General features: G+C 32.3%; 1 protein-coding gene across 2 annotated transcripts in view; it reads right to left on the reverse strand.

The window, feature by feature from the left end:
• LOC118202245 (potassium voltage-gated channel protein Shaw-like) overlaps positions 1–25,672 on the reverse strand; it is a 437,925-nt gene that overhangs the window by 221,147 nt on the left and 191,106 nt on the right. Inside the window, exon 1 of one of the 2 annotated variants that reach the window (XM_085813376.1) lies at positions 11,680–11,793. The exons of the other annotated variant lie outside the window; for it this stretch is intronic. The gene's annotated coding sequence lies outside the window, so the exon portion shown is untranslated. Of the gene's footprint in view, positions 1–11,679; positions 11,794–25,672 lie in introns of those variants that run through there. 2 annotated transcript variants of the gene reach the window in all.

Here is a 25,672-nt window from a genome sequence, read left to right on the forward strand (position 1 = left end):
AAAAAATGAATTTTGCAAAAAAATATGAAATCTATCTTTTTATACGTTCTCTCAGTTCCTACTTTTATAGTTAGAAAAAAAAATGTACTCATTATAAAAAATTAAATTGGACTCTCGTACGATAAAAATTGACCGACATATTTGACATAAAATTGGGTAATTATGTTTGGGAGCTGCTCATTAATTGCAGAGCGGAACGTTTGGATTTGAACACTACGGGGGGGAGGGAAGGCACAGTTCTAAAATATCTCCCGTTCTACTGGGCCGATTAACGAAATTCATGTCTCGAAAGCGCGACTTTTAAATTTATATATATCATTGTTCTAATATAGGTATTTTGACATAAAATCGAACTTTTTCTGAAATAACATACAATTGTTTTTCATATTTCGATTCTACGACTCAAATTACGCCAAACTACCAAGTTTTGTAAAACTCGTACGAGTAGTTTTCCAAAAATTAGCTCTCAAAATTTTAGCTCCTACATGTTAATTGAATTTGGTATATCTATATATATTTATTAATCTCTCTTTTTTGTTAAACATATTTGATTTTTCTTTTCACATTTCGAAATTCAGGTTCATTCAAAATATAATTCCCCCGTTTTTTATTATTTATTTTAAAATAATTTTTATGAATTTTTCGAAGAAAAATTTAAGTTATAATCTATAAAATTTTTACCATTATTTTAAAGTAGACGTATTTCTAAGCATACCTGCAAAACAATTACAGATTTTTATTGAAAATTTCTGAAGTGAATTTCCCGCTCATGCACAATGTAAAAAGGTAGAAACCAGGTGCCTTTTTTCCCGCTCCGGCATAATGGAAAGGAAAGGAAAACTGGTTGCCATATATTAAGAAGTTCGCCAAGTGAATTATTCTTGGAGCAAACTGAAAAAATTGCGCCAAGATAAATTTTTGAATTTATTCATAAATTTCGCACCAAATTTTACAAAATTTAATATCTAGACATAATTTGAATCGTAGAATCGAAATATGGAAAAAAAATTGGTATGTTATTTCAGGAAAGGTCTGATTTTTATGTCAAAATACCTATGTTAGAACAATGCTATATATAAATCTAATATATATCCCAAGTCTCGCTTTCAATATATGAAAAACGCAATTTTAATTTTGTTAATCGGCCCAGTAGAACGGGAGATATAAAACTATCTTTCCCCCCCCCCCACAATGTACATACTTAAAACTAGAATACATTTTGAAAAACGTTTCTGATGTGAATGCAATATGTGACGACCATTTTTAATGCAAAATATCATAAAACATATTGATCAATATAATTTGTTCTTTTCGAAAAGGAGATATTATGCACAAAATCTTATAGAATTCCTATTCTAGAAAACACCAAGAGCCTTCCGCTTTAACACATAGCCAACTGGCAATATTTTAGCATTAATTAAAATATCTGATGTGGACGTCACATGACTTCCTTGTACTGTATATTAAATTATACATAAATTTTGCTGCATTCCCTTTAAATTTATTTTCTGGAATTCCATTAGAGATATATTTTTCATTCAATTAATTCAGTTCTGACTACGATACAGGGCAAAAATACATAAAAAACCGTATGTTATGTAAACTCGTATGTTTTAACTAACATATCTTCGTTAAAATTTGTAAACTACAGGAAAACAAAAAACTCAAAATACAGTTAAAAACAGTTACTAAAATAATTTTTAAAATTAAAGTTTCCAAGCATAAACAAGCAATTAGGCCAACGGATAGGAAGACACATTTTTCTGTGAACCAAACTGAAAGTATTAGTAAATCACAGAAGAATATTATTGAATGGCATTTAAAGGAAAAGAATCAACTTTGAATTATTCTAATTTATTTATTAACCGCCCTCAGTGCAAATTTAAAATGACGTCAAATATTGTGAAATTAAATAGCTCAGTCAGTTTTTGTCGAAAAGGAGTCAAATGATTTATGTTTTCCTTTTTATAACAAGTACAGAATTTTCTTAAAATATACAAAGTATACAAAGGCACCGAAGGAACCTTTGTATACTTTGTATATTTTAGTATACAAAGGCACCGAAGGAAAGTGTAAAAGGTTATATTTCGTATTTTATATAAAATTAATATTTTTTAAATTTAGAAATGGCAAAAATATGAGTCTTTGCATTATTTAAAAACATTTTTGTAACTGGAAGTATATGTCCATTACCAACGGTGGCGGAAATAGAGACCGAGTAAGGACTTTTGTGAACGCCATCTATATATTATGCAAAAAAGTAAAGACAAAAGGTCAAAAAGAGGATGGGTGTTTTCATCTTTTAGTTACTCAAATAAATCCTCGAAATCAGTATTATTTATACTTTTTTATTTAAATTAATTTTAATTTATTATTTATATTTTTATATTTAATTTATTATTTATATTTTTTATTATTTTACTGAAAATTTTATTCCTTTAACAGGAATACAAAAACACACACGTCAATAAAATAGCACAAAAATATGCAATTAAAAAAATAATTGCTTCAAAAATATACTCCAAAATGTGCTGAAAAGTACAGTCTTTGTGGTTTACCATACAGACCAGACCGAAGGTATGGTATTATACGAATGATACGGACACATAATTTATGGAATACTATACAGATCAATCTTTATGACACATAAAATAACACTTATAAACTGTACAAAAGGAATGAAATTAGCAATATAATTGCAATATTACGGAAAAATTAACTTCGGTTATATTGCGATAATCGTTACATTAAACTTTCAAACTCAAAAAAGATAACAATCTGTATTATTTCTATTAAATAATAATCTGTAAGCATTTAGTGTATGTATGTGTGTATGTTCCATGCATTGTGGGAAAACGATGGCACATAGAGCCATCTAAATTTTAACACACATTGTCGCCCCCCCCTTGCACATGTCGCCCCAAAGCCAGAATTCTGAATTTAGAATTCTTTTTTATTTATTCATATAGTATACGAATTTAAATAAATTTTGATTAAAAACACGGCGATATAAATGATTTCTATTGCCACTCGGCAAACCGTACGATATTTATATTTTAAATTTTATCACAAAGCTCAGCGATAAAAGTGTGTTGCCACTACGAAAAAGAAATATATATTTGTGTTTCGATTTTAATAAGCAAACTCAGCATTTCAAAAAGAAATGTATTACCACTATACGAATTAAAGTATTTTTATCTTCCACGCGGCAGTGTGTTGTTGTTCAGAAAAGCGTAAATTAATATTTAATTTTCCTTTTTTATTTAAACTTTATTAATTAACAAACTAAGTGATTTAAAAGAACAAACACAGACTCATTTCAATTATTTTTAACTGCCTATGATATTACATCATGTGGATTCATTAAAATCATATTTACTTTCTTAATATAGTAACTGCAAAGAGTGTTTATACATTTTTAGGCAATTTCGATTAGGAATTTAAAAAAAAAATGTTTTGGAATAAATATTTCCGACAACAGCTAATTAATATTTGAAAGCAGAAATCAATTGCAAAGTCTTTAAATACATCTGTAACAACAATAAATAAAATTATAAAACGAGATTTACAACTTGAAAAAGCTAAAAAAACATAATGTTCACCAGCTTTTGCCGAGGCATCTGGCTTAATGCAAAAGAATTTATAGAAGTCTGTATGAGAAGTATTTAGAAGGAGATAAATAGAAGTACAGTTTTACCCTGGATGAAGCATGGGTTTATCTAAATGCTACGACAGAAAAAGGTCTATTCATTATCGAAAATGAAAAAAAGAAAATTACAAACCTATATTTTTCAATGCAAAGGAAGTTCAGTAAGGAAATTTTAATTTTCTCAGGATTTTCTTACCATGAAAAATTAAAAATAAGAAGAATGGAAAAAAGTGCTAAACTCAACGTACTATCAAAAGAAATTTTTACATCCGGCATTTACAGAAGAAATTGCATTTCTTCCTCCCAGTAATTTTCAAAGCGTGAAATTTCCTAAAGACAAAGCAACAAGTAATACTTTGAAAAGTGCCACGGCATTGTCTGAAAAAATGAAGACTGATACAGGTATTGCATATATATCTTTTCAACGTATTCCTGCGAAGTCTCCTGACGTTTCACTAATGGACTATTAAGCCCGTGATGTCTTGGAAAGAGCACTTTCCAAGACATCACAGGGCTTAGAAAGACATGCTCTTAGAAAGAGAGCTCTTTCTAAGAGAAAACCCACCACGCATGAGGAAGTCTGATAAGGAGTGGAAGAGGAATAGAAATTAATACCCTGTAAATTTTACGAAAGCTCTTCTGTTAAGGAAATCACGCTGCAGACTTATAGTAGAAAAATGCTATTAACATTTTGAAAATTCGTTAAACGGCCTCGAAATCGTTTTAAACGTGCGTAAAAAACTCTGCATTTTTAGCTGCTTGCATGGAAGTGACTAATTATAAGTAAAAGACACTTTGTAGCGCTTCTACGCGAATAATTTGAAATAAAGCTATTGTGAAACTTTAATTTTAAATTAAAAATTAAAGTCTAATATACATTAATACTTTATAGAGCCATTAGGTATTTTTTGGAAGCAGGAGAAGTGAAAAATGAGCAACGCTTTCGCCGGAAATCGAACCACGGACCTTCGGAATACGCGCCCAGCATGCAGACCACCACACTACGCAGGCATGTTAAGAAGGCGGAAGAAATACCTTATATATTCCTTCTTTTAAAGAGCGACTGAGGTTTATGAGAACCAATCACCCAATTCTGAGTGTGGAGAATCATCATCCACCACCCTTTTAGTTCGGGCGCCACTGTAGAGACATTAGATTATTTGGAAGCGGGAGATGTGAAAAATTAGTCGTCGAAACCACGAACCTCTCGAATACACGTCGAGCTTTCTGACCACTATACCACAAACGCCTGCTAAGAAGGCGGGCGAAATACCTTGGAACTTCATGCATTAATACTTCAGTTCACGGCAGGAATAAAACAATCTCGCATCCTAGGTGCACTGTTTTCCGGGGGCTAGCAGTGTTCACTTTCTTTATTTTCATGAGAGGAAAAGAAAGAAATGAGAAGCTTTAGGATGATTTTAAGTCACCCCTTAAGAAGATCTCAGGCAATGCTGATCAAGATGAAATCCAGATCCGTATTTGGATATAATTTCAAGCTGCTTCAGAATCAAAGCAATAGATAAATTATTGAAAATTTCAAAAAATCCGAGACCTGATATTTTAAAATGAAATCTTAACAAATAAACTCGTCACTGCTTACTTTCAGTCTAACTTGCTTTAGAGTCCCCGATATCTTCACGTTCTGTTTTATATTCTTTGAGTGGATTGCGTTCCTTGTAAGCTGTGTAAATGCACAGCAGAGCACTGATTCTTTAGAAATTGCATAGGTGCTTTCCCTTCCAGCGCACTACATAAAATATTCAGGATGATCGGAAATAATGTGTCATTTATATTCTGCATAGCTACAGTTTCGTTACGCTCTATGTAACGTTCTTCTGCGTATATCTAAATAAGAAATATTAGAGGGAAAATTGCATCTAAATATTGTACAACAGTTTCCTTTATAGGAGTTGATTTCTATGGATAATACAGTACAACTCCAATTATCCGAAATCCGGCTATCCGAATTGTTGATTATCCGAATCGCTTTCAGAATTTAAAAAAAAAAATTAAAACGGAAAGTTAGTGTTGGACATTCAACGATTTCATTCATTAAAAGGAGCACACTTACACTTTTAACTTCGTGCCACTGCTTGAAAACGAAGATGGAATTTCTTCAAGAAAATCAACGAAGGGAGAAACAACAAAAATTCAGAAGATGGCGTTTTCAAGCGGTTTTTGCTTGAGAATCCTCATCCAACACCCTTTTAGTTCGGGTGCCACTGTAGAGACATTAGGTATTTTTGGAATAGCCGGAGAGATGAAAAAATTAGCAAACGGATCTCTGGAATACCGACACAACGTGCAGAACCACTACACCACGAAGGCACGCCAAGAAGGTGGGAGAAATACCTTATAACATATACGTAAGAGGGTTGCCTTTTCATAACTTTTTTTCCTTTCAAAATAGTATTTTTCCTCCCATTTTCAACATACGTACAACATTAATTAATTAAAGTGTGCGTACACTCTTTCTTCGGAAAAATCCAGTTATCCGAATTTTTGAATATCGAAAAGGGGGCCGGTCCATATTATTTCGGATAATTGGAGTTCTACTGTACTGTTGTTAATGTTGGAAGAATAAGAAATTCTTTCTAAATTTCCAGTTTCCATAAAAGTCAATACTATATATAACATTATATACAACTATAACTTCATAGCAGCGTTTTAAATATAAAATATTAAGTATGTCGTAAGTAATACTCGTAACTGGAATATGACTGAATGTATAGACTGCTAATAGTTTGACCGCCCCATCCGCGACCATGAGCGCAAACACGCATGCGCCATTTGCATCGAATTATTCTGAAAATTGAGTGGAAGGAACGGGACTTTCTTTCTATTGACCATATTAAATTCTCTCTTTTCGAAAAAGAGAAGGCTTTCTCGTGACCTTTCACGTCGCAGTAAGTAATAATGCCCCTTTTGGACGAGTCTATGTGTTTTGGCAAAATGCTAGCCAAGGTTGCGTTTGAGACGGTCGAACTACACAGGTATATTTTAATATTCTAAAAATGTATAAAAACAATCTGCATATTTATCGGACTATAAAAGCCATCAAGTTCCAACTGTTATTAGAAATAAAAAAATTATGATTATTTACGTATTTGTCGAAGAAAAATTAATGAATAAATTAAAGAGAATAGGTTGTCGTTATTTATTCTGAAGTTTCACCCAACTGCGAAAGTTTTCATAATTTGTTTATTTTTATTTTAATTTGTGTATTTTTAAATTAAATAATTATTTAGATTATTTTTCATATGTGTTTGGATAAATATTCAGTAAGACTAACTTGAAATTTAGTTGAAAAGTGTTTCGTTTTGTTAATGATCGTAAGAAGTGCTAAGTAGCCTGGATCCTCACTTTTTTTATAGGAGAAAGAGAGGGAACTTTAACAAATAAAGATACAAAGAAAAGAAGGTTAATGATAAAAAAGTTTTAAAAAATCTGAAAGGTTTCAGAATTTAAATTACGTCCAAAGGGGCGTTTTCTTGACATTTTGCATGTTACCTTTATTTATTAAATATCATGTTCTTCACAGTATAACCATAAAATAAAGTTCAAGAGCAATATCACAAAATAATTTTAAAAGGAGCAGATTTTTAGAATTTCTTATACACAGCGTTGCGCGCTGGAGATAAAAATGTTTTTTTTTTTTTTCACCACGTTGCCATGGCTCGCTTTGAAATCCTTGAGTTTGTTAATCAAAAACTCGTTTAAGTTTTACAAAATATGAAATCGATAATAAAACAAATTCCAAACTTCAAATTTGGCTTCCAGATGCCTATATTTGTAGGAGGATTACTTTATTCAAAATTAGATGGCTCTAGGTACCGTTGTTTTATCACAATGCGAGAAACATACATACGTTTATGCAGTTCTTCATTGTTTAATTTCTATAAATATAATACAGGGCGATAATATTTGGTGGCAAAAATTGGAAAAGTGAAACAATGCTTATAGTGAATCTACGCAAAATGCCAAAACAAAATTAATAGTCTTTCTGGGCAAATTGTCCCTTTGGACTAAAACTTAATGGTATGCATCAGAATTTCCTAATATATTTTGCTTTTAAAAATATTGCTATTTTGCTGTGAATTTCAAATAGCATAAGGGAAAGGAAGTAATAGTACGTAAGTTAAAAAGGCAAAATAAAATGTTGTATTGATCCTCTTATTTAAAAAAAAAATAAAATAAACCACTGAAAATCTATATAAGGAAATGAAATAAGAAAATAGATGGAAATGCTTAACACTGTATCAGGGTTTCTAAACATACGCTGTTTTTAAAAATTTTTTTTGATTTTACTGTTGAATTTTATGCTGCGTAAGTTAAAAAAAAAGGCAAAGTTCAGTAATAAATATTAAAAATACATTAGCAGGAGTGAGTCAAGCGTTAATTGCTAAACTTCGAGTTCAGCGAGAGCATTAAAAACTAAGAAATCCTCTGTTGTGACGTGAAAATCCTTTCCATTTTGTATTTTCTTTTTCATTTCTTTTCTTTTAAATACTTTGTTACAAAAATATTTTGACCCATTGGCTGCTTTTACTTGTACATTCACCTCTCGTGGAATATTAACTTGAGACATCTGTTATGAGAGACATGTAGTATCTCATAAGATAATAATGACATTATATTAAGCTTTGATTGCTAAACTGCGAGTTCATCAAGAGCATCAAAAACTTTAAGAAATCCTTTGGTACGACATGGAAATCTTTTTAGTCCAAAAGGGCAATTTGTCTTGAAAGACTATTAATTTCGTTTTAGCAATTTGAAACCCTTAAAAGGCTGTATCATTTTTCAAATCGTTGCCACCAAATACTATCGCCCTGTATTATATTTCAAGAAATTAAATAACGAAGAATCTGCATAAATGTATGTATATTTCTCGCTTTGTGATAAAACAACGGTACCTAGAGCTATCCAATTTTGAATGACGTAATCCTGCTGCGAATTTGGGCATCTGAAAGCCCAAATTTGAAATTTGCTTTATGATCGATTTCCTATTTTGTAAAACTTTAAAGAACTTTTTATTAACAAACTCAAGGATCTGAAAGCGAACAATGGCAACGTTGTACAGAAAAAAAAAAAAAAAAAACATTTTAATCTCCAGCGCGCGAGATTGTGTATCGGAAATTCTAAAGATATGCTCAGTTTAAAATTATTTTGCGATATTGTTCTTGAACTGAATTTCATGGTTTAAGTGCGAAGAACATGATATTTAATAAATAAAGGTAACACACAAAATGTTAAAAAAAAAAAAAAAACGCCCTTTTGAACGTAATTTAAAATCTGAAAACTTTAACACATTTTTTTTTTCTTTCTCTTTTTTTTTTCTTTTCTTTTTTATACTTTGTCACAATAATTTTTGACCCATTGGCTGCTTTCACCTGTACATTTGCCTCTCATGGAATTTTAACTTTAGACATCTGCTATAACAAATATTCATTATCTCAATTAAAGATAGTAAAGGCATTTTAAAATGTCTCCTGTGGGTATATCTAGTAGCTGAAAAGAAATAATGTGATGTATATTGGTAGAAAGAATATCAGTTTCTCACTGGCACGTTTTATGGAAAAAAGCTGAGGAATCGTTTCTACATCCCGTTTGAGTAACGTATCCGCGAGCCCGGAAGCGAGGATGTAACGTTTTCACCTTGTGCCATCGATCTCGCCAGTGACGTCATAACGCCAGAGACATCCTCAATTCCCTCACAGGAGGCGATGTTAATGACGGATCCCTGTCGCACTGAAAGGATTTTGTCGCCGACTGTTGAGCCACGAATGGGAACGGATGCAGAAACGGATAAACGCAGAAGATGGTAACTAACCGCCATAACAATTAAATGCGAAATTAGAGTCGAGTTCCAGGTTGCCGGATAATGAACTGGGGAATAAAATAGTTAGTTAGCGTGGAGTTGGTAGCTGCTGAGACTCCTTCTGTGCGCATTGAGCTTAACGATGGCATCATAATTTCATTAAAAGCGATTGGAATTGTCCTGAAGCTACTTTGCATTGTAGATCTAAATAATCTTAGTATTCACATTTGAAATATATAGGAATTGTTTCTTCGTACATCAAAAATTATTATGCTTTACGAAGACGAATATTGTATCTGTCAATTTTAATAACAACAACTACATGAAGTATGTTTGCAACTTCACGTGATTTTAAAATGAACGGTATGCACACCGTATCCATAAAAGTCTTTATCCAGCCTTTATTTTCTTAATCGTTAATCGTAGACTAAACTTCCCCCCAGAAAAATATTTTAAATGATGCAAAGATTTGTGTTTTCACATTTTTAAAGTTAAAAAGTAATTCTCGTTAAATATACAAAATCTAATTTTTTTCCTATCCTTTGGTCTTTGTTTTTAAAAGAAGTTTATAGTGATTACAAAAAATAATAAAAAAAAGTTTGACTCCCGTACCACAAAAATTGACCAAGATATTTAATTTTAAACTTGTAACATTTGACGTCGTATTTCACTTTCATTAAATGGTAGGTTAATAAATAAACTACAATCATTTGCAATTGAATTTTCTCTTTAACTACCTTTAATATATTTCTGATGATTATTTTGAAGCAGGAGACACGAAAAATGAGCAATGCCTTCGTCGGGACTCGAGCCTGAACTTCTCGACTACACGCTGATTGTGCTATCGTTACACAACGAAGGCATGCTCGAAGGAGGGATACGTGCCTAAGGGAAGGGATGCTTTCGAGGAACACTTTCTAAGGAATAGTGGCGGGGGGTGGTGATATGTGGTGGCATGGACTAAGTGGTTATTACTGAGTATTGATTCGTGGTCTAAACTAACACGATACTAATATAATTCGCAGATAAAGAAAAGCTTACAATTCGAAAGGCAGCTGCAGTAAACTCAACAGACACATGTGAAAGTTACGTTGAAAAGGAATTCATCAAAAAATATTCAATTTTGCTACTATTTGTATGCCGAAAGGAGTTTCACACAAACAATTTCATAAATTTTTAAACACTAAATATATACTCTAAATATTATTATGAAGCTTTTGTATTTCAGAATCATAATTTATTGCTTTAGATTTATATAAGAATTCATTAAACTAGAAGTGCATACAATATTAAAAGTTGTGCTTTTAATATTGTATGGGGTTTAGTATTGTATGCTTTTAATATTGTACTGTGCTTTAATATTGTATTGTTGTGCTTTTGTGCTAATAATAATACTCTTAAGAATTGCATCTATTACTTTTAAATCGTTTGATTAGTTAATTAATAATCTAAATATGATAGACTGAATGGTCTTTACAAGTGAAAAGAGAAACAACGCATTGGAATTAAAAAATGAAAGGAAAAAATAAAGCAAAATCGTAATTTGAGACTAACAACCCTTACGAACTAATAATGATTTTAGAGTCCAGCTAGTTAAAATAAAACGCACAAGATAAATATTTTGCTAACTAAAAATTTCATCTCAAACTTATAATCAGTTTATTTTCAGTACATCTGACTTTAATTTTTTGTAGTGAAGAACTTCGCTGGTTGCTTTTATATCGTTTGGTTTGTAAATCAATAACACATAAATTAAATTTGAAAGAACAATTAAATATATTACGTTTTGTCTAGCGGCAACTCACTGCCGCACAGAATAAAAGTGTATTATTTCGGACAGTAGGAGTTATTTTTTATTAAATCTGAAATAAAAATAACATAAATTTTCCCGAATGGCAACACTTAACTTTTATATCACTGAGGTTTTAATGAAAATTTTCTTAAATTCGAATAAGTGCAAAATGAATAAAAAACAATTTTAAAATTCGAAATTTAGGCTTCATAAAAATAACAAATATAATTATTTAGGCTGCTGGCCTCATAAACAGCTCAATGAAGAAAATCAAAAACAAAACTGATTTTTTACTTGTTTTTAATAAAAAGTAGATGTTATATCATTAGTTAAATTCATACTTAAATTTTTAATTATAAATCTGATTAAATAAATGGAATCTGCTTAATAAAGGAAAGATAAATTTGAAAAATATACCTTAGCTTTCAGCACCACAGGAAAACTGATTAATCGATTTCTTTTAGTATTATTCCGTAGCGTAACGCATATATTAGCTTGATTCAGACGAAAGTTTCTTCAACAGTATTTTTAAGGGATAGTTTCCTCATTGCTCCTTACTGTGGTTGCAAAACACGTCTATCATGTCTCTCTTCATCAGTCATTTCAGTTTATCTTAGCGTCAGAGATGGATGAATTCTTAAAATAGGAAATGAAGCAAGACAATATTAAGTTCATCAAAAATTATGTTTCTTGTAGTTTTGCTGGAAATACGCCATCTATGTTTTGTCTTCTCCGTGTTTTTCAGAAAAATATAAATACTCGCCACATAGTTGTGTGCAGTTGCAAAACACCTTGCAGAATTTTGGACACATGATGTTTTTCGCCATTTGCAATGCATTTAAAGTATAAAATCAACGACTGAAAAATATGTTAAGAAAACAACTTGCAGCACTTCTACACCAACAAATTTTGCTTTCTAAGTAGAGAACATTATCAGGAAAGCCAAAATTCGTAAAACCAATGTACAGGTTTGTATAACGATTGTAGCTTTAAAAATATGCGACTAAACCGTTGCTCTGGTTGTTGGAAACATTCAGCTATATTTACTTTTCTTAAACCAAATAAAAATAGTACTTTTCCCAAAACTATTGTTACGAAACGTCCAGGCGCGGTAAGATAGCTTTCCCGTAAAGCAGGCACGGGTTCCCAGAAAATAGCAAAGGAAGGCAGGGGTGCCACAATCGGCTAGAAATCGCCCATTTGGCGGCACACTTGGCGATATGCCATAGACGAATGGAGAACCTTCTGAAACAAATTCTTACTGGTTTAGCCCAGAATGTTCTCGAACGCAAGCCAAAAGCTATATTAACCCTGCTGGTACCCGGAGAATCAGTGGAGGAGACCATCGAGTTGATAGACAATTAGTGAGTGCCTAGTCGAGTCAGTGAGTGTCTAGAGCCGAACTGGTCGTTGAGTGCAGCGAGAGAGTCTCCTAGTGTATCGCGAGTTAATGCATCGTCGAGTTTCCTCTTACAGTGTTTTAAGCTCCGAGAAGGACCGAGGTGAGTCGGGAGCTGTACTCTAGTGTATGGTGGAGTGCATCGCTAGTTGTAGCGTGGAGAGTCTCGCGAATACGTAGAGTTCCGAGAACGACTGAGGAGAGTAAGAAGCTGTACTCTGGTGCTTTGCCGTGAAGCTGCCTTCAACATTATAGCCTGATAGTCTGAAGATTGTGTCGCTGATTGTTTCACCGTGTTTTATGGTAGATCTTCGACGACTGTAAACGTGTTATTGGAGCTCTCTTGAGTAATACTGGCTAATAAATTGTGTTTCGATACTTCATCAAGTGTCGTCGTTATTCACCTCAAATCCACGAACCCGTATGTACGTGACGAATAACGCAACACTATTAAACCATTAGCTTACAAGTTGGTTACAATTAAGATAACACGCCGAACAAACATTAAACGTTAACTAGAACAGAAAGATTAAAAGAAAAGTAAATCTTTCTGTTCTTTTAAACCCTAATTCCAATCCATCTTTGCCTTCAGCCTTTAAAGAAATTATGTTTTAGTTCTGGTTTCATCAACATATGGCGCCAATAATTTATCTCCTGCCCAGAATTTCTTATCTTATATTATCTAGTTATTATATCTTATCTCGTTCATTTGCGTTTTTACAGCTGAGGATGATGGTTCCGTAAAACCATCGAAACTGGTCTTGTGAAAATTTGAAAATATAACGCTGATTCTTATTGTTTGACTTCTAAATTAATTAGTTATAATTAAGTGCCACTTTGAAATGATCATAAAACGAAAACTACTGGGCCAAATGTTATCGAACTTGGTAATCTTGAAAAGGAGGTCGTGGGAATTAATTTTCTGTTACAACGAAAAGTTCCAAATCTCACCACCAGGAAGAAAATGGCGCTGTATGTAATATTCTTAAACGAAGTAAGACATAAAGACATCGGTTTAAAATATGTTTAATCGTATTACTGCATTGTAAGAAAACGATTTCCGGAATGCGCAAACTTTTGCGTATGATTTGCTAACCTCGCATTTTATAATCGCTAATTTGTGGTTTTTCACAGGACGGATTTCTCTGTTACACGGATGGCGCATGTGACTTTTATCGCCTTTAAATGGTAATTTTATTTAGGTCAATGTTTCTTAAGGGTATAATACAACATGTTAAACCCGTTAACAAAAGGTTAAGTTAGATTCCGACCCTTATTTCGTTTAACAATATTGCATACAACGCTATTTTTAACCTGGTGCAGAGTTTTTGAGCTTCTTTTTTTTCCTTTTGTTTGTCCATGACCTCCTTTACACGATTACCAAATTTGATAACATTTGGTCCGTAGTTTTTCTTTTATGACCATTGGAACTTTAAATACAACCACCCTGTACTTCAACTCTTTTTCTAAATTTCTAGAATAAGTTATACTCTACTGCCTTCAAAGTACTATTCCTTCTTCTTTCTTCCTTCGCCTAGAGCAATTTGGACTAAGAATAAAACATAATACTACAGAATAAATCCTACGCGTCATCGAAGCAATTACTGAAGGCTTCGATTGCAGATTAACCATATGTACGGCTTTTCTTGATGTTTCAAAAACATTTGAAAGCATCTGGCATTGTGGCTTTATTTATAAAGTAATCAATTTAAATTTTCCAGGTCATCTAATTTGATTTATCGGTCCTTTCTCCATAAGAGATTATTCACGGCAAAATTAAATATTTTACGTTTCGCCACATGGCAACAGACTGGCTTGAAGAGGTTAAAAATGTTTTCTTGTTAAGAAAGTTAATAAGTGTTAAATATTGCTATGCTTTTTTTGTACATTCGCTACAATTTCTTTAAAAATAATATGTCGTGATAACATTTGGTGGCAACATTCCATTTCTTGTATTATAGACGTATGCATATATGCTTTAATATTCGCTATATTATTTCTTTAAAAATGATATATGACGATAACATCTGTTGACAGCATTTGAAAAATGAGAGAGATTTGAGATTAATAGCATCTCCGGCTAAAAACTATTAAAGAAAGCATATTTTAATTCAGTCTAGAAGATGGGTCGGACAAAGAGGGTACCCAGAATTCTCCAAAACTCTGACCTAGAAAGAATTAAAAAAATCTCCCGGCTTCTAAAATCGAACTCTACGCTCGCATTAACGGTTAAAATTACTTGTAATAAAATCTGATATTTTAATTTTTTCTACTTCATATGTAAATGTTTATGTAATTTTTCCCAACATTTGATTTTTCAGCATTCATTTCTGATTTTCTTAATTTTATTATGGTACGTAATATTACATTCTATATAATGTTTTATGTCACATTAAACTTCTAACATCCAAAAATGTATAAAATTCTAAAATTCAAAAGGTATCTGCTATAAAAGATTGAAAATCTTAGAGAATATAAAACATAATTTTCACCCTCTTTTAGAACAAGAATATTAAAAAAATATTGATTAGATGAATTTCTCCCTTTTTTTAAGCTAGCCGCATTTTTATAAGTTTTCATTTAATTTGTTCGTGGTGTTCGCCACTATGATCAAAACGTTCCCATCGAATTTTAAACTATTTTCTGGTTAGCTGCTGTCTACAAATTTTGCCCACATGTTCATTTTGGATGAAGGCACAATATGATGAAGCAACTATTTCAAATTTTAGTTAAGAATTGAAAAAAATTTATTACTGAAAAGGCTGTTTTGCGCATATCTTCATTAACGAACCAACTAAAACACATTACTCCCTGAAAGAGCTGAAAACATTCTTTTAAATAATGTTTATTTGAGCTTTTTAACTTAATTTTTGACAAAATAACTTAATTTCTTTCTTCCTTGTACGCTGTAAAGGAAGTATTGTAATCACGAAAGATTCCGGGTACCATAAATCAAAGAAAACATCCATTTTGACAGCTATCGAATGCAATTTAACGATGTTTTGCGTGACATCTATTAATTTAAAATAGATTCAGAAGAGAGTTTTTTCCGTTTTTTATTAAAAATGATTGAATTATGTTGTTTTTATCTTCCGGTTAAAGTTTTTATGCTTTAGCTAACATCCACGCAATAGTTGTAGAATTATCAACAATATAAAAGATGTTTAAGTGCGACTATAACTAAATTTTTTCACCATAACCAGCCATATTTGTTTACATTCGAAACTTGACAGAATAGTGGATTTGTTGCAAATCTAGAGAAACTAAGTTTCGCATCAACAAAGATAACGTCTCCTATATTATTATTGCGAATTAAATCATGCTTAATCCATTCTGGAATTATTTAAGTTATTAAATTATCTCCAGTATATTGACTCAGCATAACGTCCACAACAAATTCAGTTTCTACGCCTTCAGTGTCTTTTTGTCGAGCGAGACCAAAAATAAACTTTCAATTTTGTGCAAATCTGTCTTCTTGCTTTCTGGCCGAATTGATTCTTTTTGCGTGGAAACCCTAATTTTAATTGTAAAAATTGTTCTTTAAATTGTTTTAACTGTATTTATGTTTTATATTTTTATATGCTTTGCAATTCTTAATAAAGGTCTTTTGAGGTTTCATGTATTTTTGCTTTGTCGCAAAGCGAGAACTGAATTGAATAAAAGAGAAATATATCTCTAATGAAATTCGAGGAAATACGTTTAAGCGAAATGCAGGAAAAAATGTGCATAATTTAATATTCCGTAAAAGGAAGTCATGTGGTGTATAACATCAGACGTTGATTTTCAACTACTAGTTAATGTAACGGTGTTGTTGAAAGAAAAAGAATTATTATTCATTGTTGAAAAACGTTTTTCAATTGAATAATTTGGTTGATAATTGTATCATTGGGATTTTAACGATGAAAAAAATTTAAAAAATTTAAAAAATAAGCTTTTATTTAAAAAATTTAATGTGTTTAGTTTGTTTGTTAAAGAAGCAAGATAGTTTTTTATATCGTAGTTTAATGCAAACAAGAGATTAAAAGTTCTATTTACAAAGTTCATCTATAATTTTACATCCCGGATGATAAAAGCGTAGACCCTTAAATAACGAAGTTCGGATAACTGAATTGCATTGTAATAATTACAAATCATTATCTTCACACATTCAGCAAGGGCATTCCACGCTTTTATTCGTGATATAAAATTGTAGTTGAATTTTGTAAACAGAATATTTTTGTGTTACCTTGTTTTTATAGCAGAATAAATCAGTCAGAAAGAAACATATAATGAGTGCAGGTTTTGTGGATTTCCTAAGATTATTCATAATTTCTTACTTATTTTTCCGAAAACGCAAATATAGCACATTCAGCACATTTCATTTAAACCGAGAAAAGACAAGAAAGTTTGACTTGAAAACACAGAATTTATAAATAGAGTAAAAAACTAAAATATATATATAAAAATTTTAAAGTTTTCAGATTTCATATTATGCCCAAAGAGACGTTTTTTAATGTTTTATGTGAAAATAAAATACACATAAGCACAAAATGAGTGAAACAGGTAGTAAATAAATGATGAAAAATATTACTTAAAGGGCTGTGGAAAGGTCCTCTTCTATACTTATACGTTAAAACAACTGACCCTGAAATTAATATCTCTTTTTCTAAAATCAAATAAGGATATCAAAATTGCTGAATCTAATTCTTGAACGAAATATGCTTTATGGATTAAAGTTGCGCAAGTCATACTACTGGCTTATGTCGAACCTTTTCAATATTAGGCTTAATAATACGCCATCTGCGCCTCTTTCTGTAAAACGAGTTACACCCTAGTCAAACGTATTGTTTCACATCGTGTCGATCGCCCTGTAAAATTTGTGAGGAAGACCGCAAGGAGAATATGATTAAGTTTCTAAAATGCAAAGGATGAGTACACAAGTGCTGGTTTGGTTTATGTGATTACGGCAAAGCCTCGAGGGCTACCTGCCTAAGAGGACGGATGCTTTCGTGGAGGACGTTCTAAAGCAAACTGGCTCATGCAGACGCTACGCATGAGAAAAGCAGCCAGTCTATTTGCAGGATTCGAACCTTGAACCGAGCTACCAATGTTCAGAGGGCGTTTCTACCGCTCGGCCGCTGGTGGGGCCCTCTTAAGTGGTGGAGTTGACAAGAAAATGAAAAAATATCCTAGCGATCATTGTGGTAATTAATTGTACATATAAATTAATTGAGAAAAAGAAAGTTTTATTATAATTATCCAGCTTACTAAGACTTGAGCTGCAGCTGGTAAGACTTAGAATACTGGGTTACACAAAGTGTATTAAGTTCATGTTCATAAATTTTATATGGTATTTTCTCCCTCGCATGCCTTGCGGTGTAATTGGAAGCATACTCGACGCGTATGAGAGATTTCCTGGGTTAGACTCCGAGCAAGGGCAATGCATATTTTTCACATCACCTGCATCCAAAAAAAAAAAAAAAAAAAAAAAATCTGACGACTCAACAGTGGCGCCCGAACTAAAAGGTGGTGGACAATAATTCTTCATCATCAGAGTTTAGCGATTGGGTCCCCTAATCACCAGTCTCCCTTAAAAGAGGAAATATATAAGGTATTTTCTCTCTTTTCTCAGCGCATTCTTTCGTGGTATAACGGTAGCCCATTCGGCGTGTATTCGAGAGGTCCAGGTTTGAGTCTCGGCGAGGGCATTGCACATTTTTCATATTTCCTGAAAAAAAAAAAAATACCCGAATGCCTAGTGAGAGTAAGAAATTTAAGGAAATTATGCTTTTCTGTCAGGAATTAAACTTTTCTGTAAATAATTCTCTCAGATCATCTCTACTGGAAGTGAGTAATTGACTTTCAACGACTGTTAGATTTTTACTGCATAATGGTAATTGTTTAACTTATTATGTTTGATGCTTATTATTGTTCAGTTTTGTTGTTTACACTATTTATGTTACTGATTTAAAATTAGAAGTGGTTTTACGTAGAACAGACGCATCTGACATTGAATGCATCTATGCTCTTATAAATTGTAACGGTTACTTGTAGCCTATTACTTTCTTATATTGTACAAATAGTCGGTTTTATTTGTGACGCGCATAGTATTTGTTGTATGGTACTGAAATCGTTCTTAATCATGTATGATTTTGTTCAGTTTTGCAATTGTGAATTTAATTTAAGAGAAAGTTTTTGTGACAATTTTAATTATTTTGCATACGTTTATGCATTCTTTTTTGATTGAATTGATTCGCTTTGGTGAAATTGATAGGCATTAATTGTGCATTATATTGTAAAAATTTGCATTCATGATAGTTATTTTATATTAATTTTCTTTGCTTTAATCTTGAATGCATTTTGTAATTCTGTAAAATTTTATGTCGGCATTTTTCTTGTATTGCATTTGTCTTAGCGATGCCAGCAAACCTAATCTAGAATAATTATTATGTATACCTTTTTGCACTTTTCTGAATTGATTTTGTGAATTTGATTGGTTTTACTTGAGTTCTCTATTGTAAAATTTGCAATCAAAGCAGTACTTTATAATAATTTCTTTGAATTATTTTTGAATGCATTTGGTTTTTGAATTTGAAATTTTTCATATTTTTATGTGGCATTATTCTTGTACTGTATTTCTATCGCGTTGCCAGCAAACCTGATGCAGAGTTTTTATATTACTTAGAGTGGTTTTGTTTTTAAACCAAATTTATGTTTTGTATTGTAGTAATATCTCACGTTCAGTGTATTTTATGATAATATTGTTCAGTTATCAAAGTTATTGGTTCTTAATTCTGAATTTATATGAAGAAATTTTATTTAGCAGTTTATTATTGTCTTAGTTTACCTTTATGCATTTTTTGTAAATTGAATGGTTCTTCTTGATATTGTGAATGTAATTGAAATTAATTGTGTATAATACAGTAATGGATGTATTATATTTTGTTTGTTTGTTTGTACCATAGTTTTTATTTAAATTAGTTGGACTCCGTTTTGAAAGTATTTCGTATTTGCAGTACAAATTATGAAAGTATACTCGGTTTATTGTTTTAATGCTATAGGTACTACTTGTAACATGCTTTCTTTAGGGTTTATTAATGACTATGTTACTTATGTCATTGTGTTCTTGAAGGCCTTGTATGCCACTGTAATCTTATTTTGCTTGGTAATAAATAGCTTCTGGAGGCAGGGGCTTTAATCCGTGTAAGGCAGACATCATGTCAGCTAGGTAATGAAGCCCCTGTTCTCTGGTTAACAGTTTTATTAATTATATCCAAGACTGTACGGAATTTTATTGTAGCAAATACCAGCAGGGACAACAAAAGATATTTTTACCCCACTTATGTTTTTCATAGGTCCTGCGATTTATACCTATTTTTTCTTAGGGGGTAAGACTCACGCTACTTTACCCTACATGACTCAATTGATATAATGTCATATAATATCATAACCCTTATATATCACAATAATAAATCCAAATATATTTACTTCTAACTCTAGCCAAATTAAAAATCAATCATGACATTTTAATACAATTAAATAATTTAATACATACAAAATTAAAAATAATATCAAAGACGGTACTAAAATATTCCCATTTAGGAGGCTATGAACCCATTAGCTTAATTAGCTACAGCTACCTTACTAAACATGGCGGTTTGGAATAAATAAGGCAATTAATCGTACTTAGATAAATGATGCTAGCAATTAAGGTTATAAGGTATTTCTCCCGCTTTCCTAGCCTGCCTTCGTGGTGTAGTGGTTCTGCACGCTGGGCCGGTATTCCAGAGGTCCGTGGTTCGATTCCCGGCGAATGCGGTTGCTAATTTTTCATCTTGCCTGCTTCCAAAAAAATCCCAATGTCTCTACAAGGTTACGAAATAATTACTATTGTTTACTATTTAATTAATTGCTAGTTAATATATGCACTATCAATTAAGCGTACGTATAAAAGTGGTACTAATAATTAATGTTTAATCCATTAGCTGACAAATTTTTATTTCATCAATTTTTATTTTATTTCTGTTAGTTTACATCTAAATAATAAGAAAAACATGTTTTTCTCATAAATGCGACAATTTTTTTTCAGAAATTTTAAATTTAAGTCCGATCAACAAATGGGGATCATGGCTGATACTATCTACTTTTAATGCCAGCGTACAAAACAGTCTACGTGTAGTCCAACATTACATTTTCCACATTGTTTTCTTGCATTTGTTTTGCACACTGAACATTTTCTTTGTTTACCATTTTCGGTCCGTTCAATATAATGATTACCAGATGTTCTGATAACAGTAGGAACACGATTAATTGATGCTTTAGTGAAAGAATTCCTTCCATCCTTTTTTGCATCTGAGAGTTTTGAAGATAAGCCTAGAAGCAAGATATCCTCTAGCAACCATTCTCCTAAAATCTAGCAATGGAATTTTATCATTTGAAATACAATACAGTGCGTGGGCGTTAACCAGTATTACGTCGATGGCATAAGTAAGCAAAGGAAAATACAATTTTCCCCCCTTATTCTGATTCTGTATTTTTGAACATTCTAATACATCTTGTCTACTCCACCCATGTATTCGTTATATTCTGATATCAGTTTGGGTTGTGGTACTTGAATATCTTTCTTCTCCGTTCTACTCCATCGCTTCACCTCTGATATTGGTTCGATAGTTTCATGATTAGACAGAAGCCTTACACAACTGTTGTCATTCCACGTGATAGCTAAAATTTCATTACGGGAATCAAATCTGTAGTCATACGCCCGCGTTCTTTTTTCCTTATCTCTTTGTCTGTTGCAATAGGGCATTTGTTCATTCTCTTGAATCGAACAGTTCCTGTTGCTCTAACGTCAATGTCCCGCAAATTTTTCATCAGAGAAAATCCTGTGAAAAAATTGTCGAAGTAAACTTTATGAGCATTTGGTGTCTGAAGAATACATACCATCTGAAGGACAACATATGTCCTAAGCCCACTTATGCTTTCATCATCTCCTAATTTCTTTGATTTGCCTTCATACACTTGAGTCTGATAACAATAAGTTTGTGAACAACAGATAGTTCATTGTTTGAACCCAAACCGCACTGGCTTACCACGTATAAATTGTTTGAGGTAGTGATGTCCATAGTAACGAACCATTTGTTTGTCAATGCTCAAACTTTCAGAAAACACCCCAAATTGTTGAAATTTCTCATTCAGCTTGTCAATTAATGGGCGAATCTTGAAGAGGTTATCACGTTCACCTAGTGGAATCCTTTCTAAATCGGAGTTATCACATATGTAGGTACCGTTTAATTTTCAGATACCTATTCCGACTCGTGCATGCTCTAACACACAGAATGTTCCTGTCTTCATCTTCACACCAATATAATTATTCTTGCGGAAGTGAATGATAGCCAGTGAAAAGAAGTATTCCAATAAATTTTTAGGCAGTTATCAGAAAGCTGAAATTGATGATTGTTTTTCTGTCTGGCGTATATTACAGACTGCTGGACAATTAGATGACAGTTTCATTTTCAAAAAGTATTTCAAAACTCTCTACGGGGGATTTTCCCCTGAGTTTTCTAATGACATCATTTCGCTTTGTCTCTATAATGTCAGAATTTTCATATAGTCTCGAGTACTTAGGTTGCTTCTTTTTCCAATTTGAAGTCAATACTTCTTTTCTCTTTTTAGCAGGTGGTAAGCCGGTACCTTTTGTTACTTCATTTGCTGAAGATTCAGTTGCATTCACTAAAACATTTTTCTCAAATCCTGCCACACGGTGAATTTCAACACACCCGGGAACATCAAGTGGTTCTTCATCATCAATTACGTTGTCATACATGTCCTCATTATCTGAAATCTCATCAACCCGCTCTGGTGGAATTTCAACAATATCTATGGAGCTATTATCGTCAGATGCAAAACAATCATCAGAATTTACAGTTTCTTTTAAAGAAAGATATCTTTTACGCGACATTTCCTGGAAAAAAAGAAAAACAGTTTTTTTTTTTACAATTTTAGTCAGTATCCGCCATGATCCCCAAATGGGGATCGATATATCTGGGTTGATTGTGCCTATCCAAATTACAGTATGAGGATAAATAATATATAAATACATTAATTACTTACCAGTGATCAAGGGAAATTCAGTACAACAAAAATAATTGTTCCTAAGTAACTTTTTTGTGCTTTGAAAATAACCGTATTATTTTTCTCGCGAAAAGTAACGAGAGAACAAGAAAAATAAACTCGTGAGCTCAACTAACTGAGTCCACGTGTTTGTTTAAGATTTCTACCCTTAGTTGCAATTTTCAGGAAAGCATGACCACCCGTGAGGGACCACACAGGTGCAACATGACGTCACAATGTATACAAATGTAGGCGATCCCCATATGGGGATCATGGCAGGGAATGGGTTAACTATGTATAGTAGCCGAGCGAAGGAAACCACTGAACACTAGCAGTTCAACACGAATCCGAACTTAAGCGAAGGGGCTGGATGCAAGGTTGGTTTTCCTAGTTTCCCTATGTGTAACGTTAATCCGAGCCATGGTTTCTAGAAACTCCTCCACGAAGGCATCTCTCTGCTTAAATAGCCCCCGAGTACTTTACAATGTTTAAATGCAATAGTAACCTAATATAAAAATGTAATTCTTTATTTTAATGCTAGATAAATATTCATTTATTAAAGAATTCTTGTTTATTGCATTAATTCAAAAAAAAAAAAAAAAAAAAAGAATTCATCTTAAAAGGGAAATTTTTTCAGCCAAAGGATAATAGAGAACAGAAAATATATTTTGTTTTTCTCTCAGCAGAAAGAAATGAAAGGTTGCATTTCCTTTTGCCAACATGTTTCAACAAATCGTTTCTTTCTGGCGAAACCTCGGGTCATATGTCTCCGAGGGCTGCTTTTTTTAGGATTTTTTAATCACGACCGTGATCCTCTGGTCTCTAATGTGACGCCAGGGATTTTGGTTTGGAGCGAAGCGGTGTGTTAAATGGATCGTGCAGATAAGCGTTCTTGGATAACGCAGAGAACATCTCCGCCCTGGAATTTCATTAGGAAAAAATGGGTGGGATGGACCAGACAATCCCCCCTCGTGTTATCTTAATGGGAAGGCTATATGTTTAAATCAGAAGTGAAAGGCTATGAATTAGCACATCCAAGGTCAGTAATTCCCTAAAGCGAAGGAGAAAATTTAATACTCTGGAACATGGCATAATGGCGATGTGGGAACAATTTTTAATGAAATAATATAAAAATATTTCTATAGGATCTTAAGAGGTGTTTAAGATAAAAACGAAATCTATTCTGCTTTTTACAGACGAGAAATTGAAATCCTCAAATCCTAAAACCATGCAAGAGATTAGAGGTTTGAAAAATCGAATTTTTCGAGCCTTTTTTTTTTCACTTGAATCTTTTGAACCATAACCTAAAAACATTTTTAGCATTAATCTTGAAAAGACCAGTTTTGTTAAGCAAAACTAACAAAATATTATTTTTATTGATGATCAATAAAAGCGTCTTTAAAAAAAAGAGCGTGGTTTATATTTATCTCGTGGCTGCCTTCAATACAATACTCTTAAATTTTAGAAGAGAAATGGCTACTTGCCCGGCGACCCACCTGAAATAATTATTACAAAGAAAGTATAATAATTTTAATGATTCCAGCTAATGTCAATTCACGGGTTTAGCTAGTAATTAAAATTAGTGAAATGGATCTGTATTTATTGCTTTTAAGTCGCTTAGCTTTTTAATTAAAAGCAGAATAAATTTGAAAGACAAAATAAATATTATCTTACGCTTTGCGGAATAACAACACACTGCCACATGGAAGATAAAAAAATTGATTTGGGCAGTGGCAGCACATTTCTTTAAATTAACTGAGCTTGCTGATTACGCACAAATTTAAGACCACCCGCCCAAAAATCAGATTTAATGAAATCTTGCAAAAATAAAATTTTTTTTTAAATAAAAGTACAAAATAGACTTACAAAGCTACTAAGTCAAGCCAGTATTTTGTGACACCTCCTTTGTTTTTAGTTACTGCTGCAATACCGTCAAACATGTTATAAATAAGAGACGGCAGAAAACTTGAGAAATCTCTGTTCACCAGACATGATTTGCTACAACGAGTGCCGTAGTACTGGATGGGTGCTTTTCCGCAACTTTATTTTTCATTCAACTTTATTTGTAGAAGTGGGTTACGGTTATGCTTAAACTGATTTACGGTGGAATGTTTGAAAAATATAGCTTTATACGTGAAGAAAATTTAAGTTATATTTATGTGAGTTGAAATGTTAAGTAATAATAAATAATGTTTCTGTGCAAGATTATTAGTCCAAAGAGGACAATTTGCCCAGAAGGAATATTAATTTCATTTTGGCATTTTGCGTTGGTTCACTATGAATGTCCGATTCAGTTTTTAAATTGTTGCCACCAAATATTAGAGCCGTGTATTATATTTAAAGAAATAGAATAATGAAGAATCTGCATAAATGCATGTATGTTTCTCGCATTGGGATAAAACAACGGTACCTACAGCCATCAAATTCTGAATAACGTAATCTTCCTGCGAATATAGGCATCTGGCAATAATTTTGCTTTCTTTTAAATTACCAAAAATGCCCGATAGAATTTAAGGAGATTAATTCAAACCAAGAAAATATTTCAGCAAGAAAGAATTTTTCAAATATAAATTTGGAATACAAGGCGCATTAATTTTTATTATCAACTGTGAGTGTTATCAGCTGTGAATTACTTCGTTTTTATGCTGACATTTCAAATGAATATAGCTTTTTTAAAGTATTATTAATTTGAAAATAAGACTAAATAATATTAGACTATTGCAAAAATTAATTCAAAATAGCTGAAAGTTTGAAGGCAAATTTTAATTCCTTCAAACAGAGTGATTGAAAAGATAAAGAGCTGCTGATTTCAGTTTGAAAGCTTCCGACTTTGTCTTGGGAATCGAATGTCACCAAGAACATATATCATTTGTTTAACAGTAGTATCTGATTAAATGCGCGAATTTTATCGTGGCTAGGAGA

This window comes from Stegodyphus dumicola, chromosome 3 (genome assembly GCF_044657685.1).
Source record: "Stegodyphus dumicola isolate Sdum_Otavi_A_Nest chromosome 3, ASM4465768v1".
NCBI lineage: Eukaryota > Metazoa > Arthropoda > Arachnida > Araneae > Eresidae > Stegodyphus > Stegodyphus dumicola.